The following is an 8,030-nucleotide window of genomic DNA, read 5'->3' on the forward strand; positions in this document are numbered from 1 at the left end:
CAACACAAACGCATAACACCCTCCCCACTATAGTGCTGTAGGGTATAATGATTAAAATCGGATAAATATGTTAGAATATATACAATGTCAAATTTTATACTTTTTAGAAAAACTCTTAGAATTATTTACTTTGAGCCTCGTTTTTATTTCAACTTTAACGAGTTTGAAAATTTTGAAAAACTTTAGATATTGTATGTATGAATATATTATATAAAATATCTAAAGTTTTTCAAAATTTTCAAATTCGTTGAGGTTTTTATTTAATCAAGGTTCAAAGTTCAAATTTCCAAGAGTTTTTCTAAAAAGTATAATATTTAACATTGTATTGGCATCGGCCAGATCGGCCCATAATCGCCTAATATAAATTTTCCTGGACCTAATTAAAATTAGTTCTTCATATGTAAAAAATTGTAGTTTCTTCATTTCATAAACATAACTTATGTAGAGTTATCTAAAAATTAAATATGTAGTTAAATGGGTTTTAATAAAAAGTAGCTTGCTGGTAGCACAAGCAAATATATTACTGTAACTTCTTATATGTGTACTAGATAATGCCGTTTTCCAGCTTAAGATTGGGGACATGAATCAATTTTTTCTGGCAGCATTGATGTGGATTCACCCTTATTTATTAACCTACAGCGACATCTATTGTATTATTCTTGTAGTAAAAATTATTTTCATAACATTAACATTATCTTTTGTAAAATTTTAAAGCATATCTTAAGGATTAACATAAATATTTTACGATTAAACCGTTGAACATATTTATATATTTAATTAATTATTTTTTTTTTAGTTTTCATTTGTTGTTTATGCATTTTTTTACTTTTGTTTATAATTAATCACAGGATGCATTAAATGAGGAGAAACCGTTAAGGCAGCTGATATTTATTTGTTTATTTTAAAAGTGCTGGGGTTTTGTCAAAAATAATATACAGTGGACGTCCACTAGTACGAATTATATAGTGTCAGGCCCTTTCGTAGTACCGAAAAATTCGTATTATTGAACAACACATTTTGTATGTTTAAATTCTAATAATACACATAAAATATAGGATTTTATTTATTTTTGTTTTATTTTTCATGAAAAATTACATAACGAAACAAAATATAATAAATATGTATTATTTCAAATTTCTTGTACATAAACTGGCATAAAAGAGACATATTTACGTATACGAATTGTTAATGAAAGTATCGTGAGTCCAATGGTTGAAGTGAGATATAGAAGGTTTTAAATTTTAATGTTTTTTAAAAATATGTGTGCCAAAGACAATTTGCATGTACATATCTGTTTTAAAATGTATAAAATATGTTCAGATTACATAAAACTTTAATTAGAAACTTGAATGGAATATACTTTCAAAAACAATTCTCTAATTTAAAATTTTCTCTTAAAAACTTGGAATTGTTAAAGGATCACATATAGTAATGCTTAATCCCATTGGAATGTGGAGTCATACTACTTTCAAAATTGACAGTTCATAAATATGTAAATAACATTTTACTTATTAGAAAATCCATAATTAAATATTGATGTTTATTACTTTGTAAAATGATTCCTACGACCTTTTCAATAACAGCGCTTTTGAGGCTTCAATATTGTTCTCATTGGAGATATCATTAAATTTGGTCATCGAAATTACAAGAAAATAAATTAATTACACTAAATAAATAGTAATTTGTAAATATACATGCAGTAAATTGTGTGTATAGGACTTTTAAAAACACAAAACATTTGTAATAAATACAAAAAACTTTAAAATTACTGAGCTAAAGGTGAATGATACCGAAATAAAAACATTATAAAAACTTCATTCATACGCAAATAAAACCAAAATTCCCATAAAAATGCGTTATTCGTACTAATGAACAGAAAAATTGTGACTTTATTCGTACTATAGAGTAGACAATGCATATTAGAGTACTATAGAATAGACAATTATTGGACATTCGTAATAAAGAGAGTACGTACTATCGGATGTCCACTGTATTTATTTTTATTCTAACATTAAAATTAATTTGTGATATCAAACGAAGCAATTTCAAACCAAAAACAAGTAAGAATGTTATAGTCGGTCAAGCCCGACCATATAATACCCTACACCACAGTGTATTTCGCGGAATAATTAGTTTCCTTCTAAGTTTTTAATTAAATATTTTAAAAGTTAAGAAGTACTTAAGCCCTCACGCCACGCCACGGCTTATTCCAAGGGAGTGTAAATATGTTATTTCACATATTCGATGTCTGTAAAAAAATATATTTAAGGTTAAATATAAAATTTAAGCAATTATTGAACTTTATCGTTTCTATGTCATCAAGGCTAGTATAAAACTTGGTTTGGCAGGTTTTTGCCCAGATACGAGTGTATTAAACACAATTATGGACTTAAATGCCCTATTCGGCGGGTTCAGTTGTATAGGGGCTAGGTTAAATAATGGACCGATGTAAACCATTTGCAACAGGCTTCGTCTCTGGTACAATAGAAGATCGCCAAATTTTATTGAATTATCTTCAAAATTGCGACCTGTAGATTGATTACAAGTTTTAAAAGCCCTATTCGAGGGGTTCAGTTGTATGGGGGCTAGGTGAAATAATGGACCGATGTTAACCATTTTCAATAGGCTTCGTCTACGATACCATAAAAGATCATTACGATCTGTAGTTTGATTACAAGGTTTACAAGACCTATTCGGGGGTTCAGTTGTATGGGGGCTAGGTGAAATAATAGACCGATCTTAACCATTTTCAATAGGCTTCGTCCGTGCGACAATATAAGATTATGTACCAAATTTCATTGAATTATCTTAAAAATTGCGACCTGTAGTTTGATTACAATGTTTACATGGACGGACGGACAGACGGACGGACATCGCTAAATCGACTCAGAAAATGATTCTAAGCCGATTGGTATACTTTAATATTATTGTGCGTTACAAACATCAGCACAAACCCAATATACCCTCCCCACTAAAGTGGTGTAGGGTATAATTATGAATGAAAATGCTAACAAAAAAAACTTCCGAATGAGGAAATTCAGCTGAAGAAGCAATAAAACGTTGTTCTGCAGCAAATACAATTTAAATGTAACGACGGTTTTATATGTAATACATAGTGTAAAATGCGCAAAAAAAATAAATTTAAAATATTTATTATTTTTTAATTTTAGAAATTTCGTTTTAACAAAACCCATACTCTAAACAAAAAAATTTGTGTTTGTTGCCCAAACGCACCCACTTTACTTATTTCATCATGATTAAACATTTCATATATAGTATACAACTAGTGATTTTCATTGACGTTGTTACGTTTTAAATTAAAAAAATGAAAACCAAAAAAAAGGATCTTTACATGTAATTTTACAGTAAAAGAACATTAATTAATATTAGAAATCTGGGTTTTAAATATATTTTACATAGTTAAAGTTATTTTTTTGAATTGTGACTTTATTTTTTTATTTACTAAAACATTGGCATTACTAATTAGCTGTATAAAATCAATGCTCGATAATATTTACAAATTGGCGTTCGCTTACTTTTTTAGATTTTTTTTTTTTTTTTGATTGAGAGTAAATTAAAAACTTCTCTTTATCATAAAGTTACTGGATATTTTTTACTGGAGTAAGAAATATCGAACACACCTATTGTATTTTAGTGGTTTTCGTGTTCTTTTAAATATCATTTGTTTAATAACTCCGCTTTAGAAAATCGGACGTAGCATACATTCAAAATCAACATCAGAAAATCACTTAAACATGTGACCATATAGTAGTACATATAAGCGAAACTGAAGCGGTTTTCAAACAAAAATTTTTATTTACTTTACACAGACGAGCTCTAAGAGAATAAAACAAACTTCTGAGAACTAAACGCACTCACAAAACTTCAAATTTTCTTCGCAAAATTGCGAGGATATTAGCACTTATTAGTTTTTCTTATCACTTCAACCTAATGTTTATTTTTTTTGCGACACTTTTCATTTATTTAAAACCCAGAAAAATTATTATACCCTACACCACTTTAGTGGGGAGGGTATATTGGGTTTGTGCTGATGTTTGTAACATACAAAAATATTCGTCCTATACCCACCTTAAAGTATACCAATCGGCTTAGAATCATTTTCTGAGTCGATTAAGCTATGTCCGTCTGGCTGGCTGTCCATGTAAACATTGTGCGCAAGATACAGGTCGCAATTTTTAAGATAATTGGATGAAATTTGGCACACACGCTTCTTTTGGCCCAAGGACGAAGCTTATTGAAAATGGTTAAAATCGGTCCATTATTTCGACTAGCCCCCATACAACCGTACCCCCCAAATAGGACCTTTTGGCTTATAATTAATTTAAATAATCTATTATGTTAACAAAAGTGGACAAAACTTAGTTTTATAGAACTTTAAATGACACTACCGATTTTTGTAGTGATCGGGCTTCATTTGACCCTATCCCCCATACAAACTCCCCTTCAGAAAATGACTTAAAGGTCAAAATTCACTTAAAAACACTAATAACACTTTTAAATTCTACGTAAATAATATTGAAGAAGACTTAACTTCCCCTACCAATATTTTTAAGGATAGGGCCATATTTTGCCCTACTCCCCTTTGAGCCCTCTTAAAAAAATCTCTTTTTTTTGCCAAAAAAAGTAAAAATATACCGAAATAAAGTTAAAAAACAAACCAAATGCTTTAATATTTTAAATAATCCCCATTTTTATCATATATACTGACTGGTGTAGGGTATCATATGGTCGGCTACGCCCGACTATACATTCATACTTGTTAACTAATATTTTCATTCACAAGGACATAAAATTCCATTAATAACACACAGAAAATAACGTCCAAAAAAACATTTTTTATTTAGTACCTTTTGAACAACTGTGTTTATTTTTTTTTGTGCATCTACTAATACATTCTCACCAGTTAGGTCTTTGACAGGGAACTTAGGTCCTTGATAATCAGTTTCGCCTATATACTACTATATGCATGTGGCGACGTATAATTCGACATAAGTACATTTTATTTACTTCTACTTTATTTAGTGCTAAATAGTATAAATCTTTAATAGGCAATTGGAAAATTATTAGTATCGAGATGAGTAATTTTTTTTTTGTATTGTTTACAAATTAACTTGCAAAAATAATCACAGTGGGTAAAAATTAACTAACAGCTTAAGTTACTTTCTCCTTCGTAATTTTAATGTGTATCTCTTACAACTGTATTTATCTAACATCTAAAAAGTAAATACCATCTTCATTACTTTAATGATTTTTTTGCTTTTGGATTGCGTAAAGTGAATTGTTACTTGATTTCGGTGTCATATTGCCATAAAATTATGAAATTTTAACTAGGTAATGACTTTATTAATAGGTCTCTGTTACTGTCTGTTTTTATTTACTTTTCAAAGAAAATAAAAAAACTCCCAAGTATTAACTTTTTTAAAATATGAATTTTGTTTTTCTTTTGCATTAAAAATTTTCACAAAAATATACAGATCAACAAACAATTAAAAAAATATGGGGAAACGTACATGCGTTTAGCTGATGATGGTTGGAATTGGTGTACTATTTCACATAGTCCTCACACCCCTTGAATAGAGCTTTGTAGCTCATAGTCAACATGTTATTAAAATATGTCGGAATTAAGGTAAAAAAACATTATATATATTGCAGTGGGGTGCCCCTGAACAAAAGTTGGCATTGGATGTAGGAAGTCCCCTTAGGGAAAGTTCTGTTTACAGTTATATATGATTGGAGATAGGGAATTATACGAAAAGCTCTTTTATTTTCTATATTTTGTTTCTAAAAATCGCTAACATGTATAATTAATTAGTTAGTTTGAAAGGAGGATGTATACACATCAAATCCCAAGAAATACACCTAGGCCTCTATTAAATAAATTTTAAATATATATTTAATATCGAAGAAGAAATTTTTTAAAAATTTCTGTTAAACTTGCTATATCCAGTGTGCTTCGCTACCCTAAATGCAAAATAAATAAAAAGTCCACTTAATAATTTTTGAAGATTCTAACTGTAATAACTGAAATAACTAACTGTTTCCAGATGTATAATTTTTTACGATTCGCTAGTTTTTCCGGATGTAGAATTTGATTAGATTATAGCTCTAATAGTCTCTCAGATATACGAATTTTTCTGATAAATTCATATGGGGACTCACAGGTCCCCCTTTTTTATCCAAAATGTTCAGATATATAATAAAGTCCTTCCTGCAAAATATGAAGAATCTTATTCTATTAGTTTCCTAGATAAACGAAATTTTGTATTCACTTCATATGGGAGCCGCAAAGCCCCCCATTGATAGTCTACCCGTTATTCTTTGAATGTTCACAAGAATGTCAAAGTTCTTCAATTAAAATTTAAAGATTTTAGCTCTAATAGTGGGGACTCTAAGCCCCATGATGAAAGTCCGCTCTTTTTTCTCCAAAATTTTCAGATGAATATTCAAGTTCTTGGTGCAAAATTCGTAGAATTTGGTGTAATTGGTTTCCCACATAAACGAATTTTTGCTTAATATGGGAGGTGCCGCTTCCCTCATGGGAAGTCCTTCAATTTATTTGCAAAAAGTTTACATGGATGTTAAAATTCGTGTAAATTTTTAAGATTCTAACTGTAATAGTTTCCAAGATTAACGAATTTTTGTATTTTATTTTTATGGGAGGTACCACGCCCCCTAATGCTAATTCGCTCAATTATTGTCCTAAATAATCATATTTACACTAAAAAGGCTCCGACAAAATTTGAGGACTCTAACTGTTATATAATCTTAAATATACAAATTTAATATTTTCTTAATATGCGCCCACTTGAAATTTTAAAACAAAAAGTAGCATATTGTTTCTTCCAGGCATAAGGGAAAACACAGTGAAAATTACAAGAAGACCTGTGATGTAACATCTAACTATAGTCGGGTGTGGACGACCATAAGATATCATACATGATAATGTTGTAAAATTTCCATAATGTACCATTTATGTAAGGTTGTACTTTGCCTCCGATATAATAAAGCAATTTATTGAAAACAATATCGTTATTTATAACTTAGTCAAACGATTTATTAAAAAAGCTCATATTCTATAAAAACATTTATGATATCAAACCAATAAATTGACATTTTTTTAAATACTTTTTAATTTTTTTTTTTTATTTTTTCCAAAATAAAAATTATTAAAAATATCCTTTTTTTACAAAGTTTTGTAAATCAATTACATATTAAAAAATAATCATTATTAGTTCATTGACCATTGAGATTCCAAGCGGAAAAGAATCCAATAACATTCGCTAATTAACTACTTCATCTGAACATCTTCATTTTATTAAAAACAAATTATGAATTATGAGTAAAATTAACATGACCTATTACTGAACATTAATCAAAGTCAAAGAAATCAACTTGTCAATATAATTGCCATACATAAGAATAATAACAACAACAATATCATCATCCACAAACTTTAAATAATATCGTTAAAAAAGAACCGCTGAAATAAATGTTCAATAGTATAAATTTTCAAAAACTACTTTAATACTTAAGATGCTCTTAACAAATCATCTCGAAAACAAAAATGCTTTTGTGTAAAAATATAAAAAATAAGAATAATTAATTGCCTACAATTAAATTGAGATCACTAAAATGCAATCAATCTTTAAGTGTCAAAAAAGAGAAAAATGAACTGCAAAATACGTTAAAAGGATTTAAAAAAATCCAACGCATTTAAGTCTTCCTGACTATTTTTAACACAAATTTGATTGCGAAAAATTTAAGTTCTAGAAAAGAATATTCCTTTTTATGAATTATAACTTTATTAACTGTCATGGATCGCATCACAACAACTGTCCCATCAATAATAAACGATGAAATACAAAAAAAGTAAAAATATACAAAAAGTTGTTCACTCATTCGACAATAACAGCATTCCAACTTGGTGTTACTGAACAAAATAGTTCTCAGATAAAATTCATCACAATGTTCTATATTTAGTATTACATTCTAAAGTTCATTTAGTTACA

The sequence above is a fragment of the Lucilia cuprina genome, chromosome 4, assembly GCF_022045245.1.
Source record: "Lucilia cuprina isolate Lc7/37 chromosome 4, ASM2204524v1, whole genome shotgun sequence".
In the NCBI taxonomy this organism is placed as follows: Eukaryota; Metazoa; Arthropoda; class Insecta; order Diptera; family Calliphoridae; genus Lucilia; species Lucilia cuprina.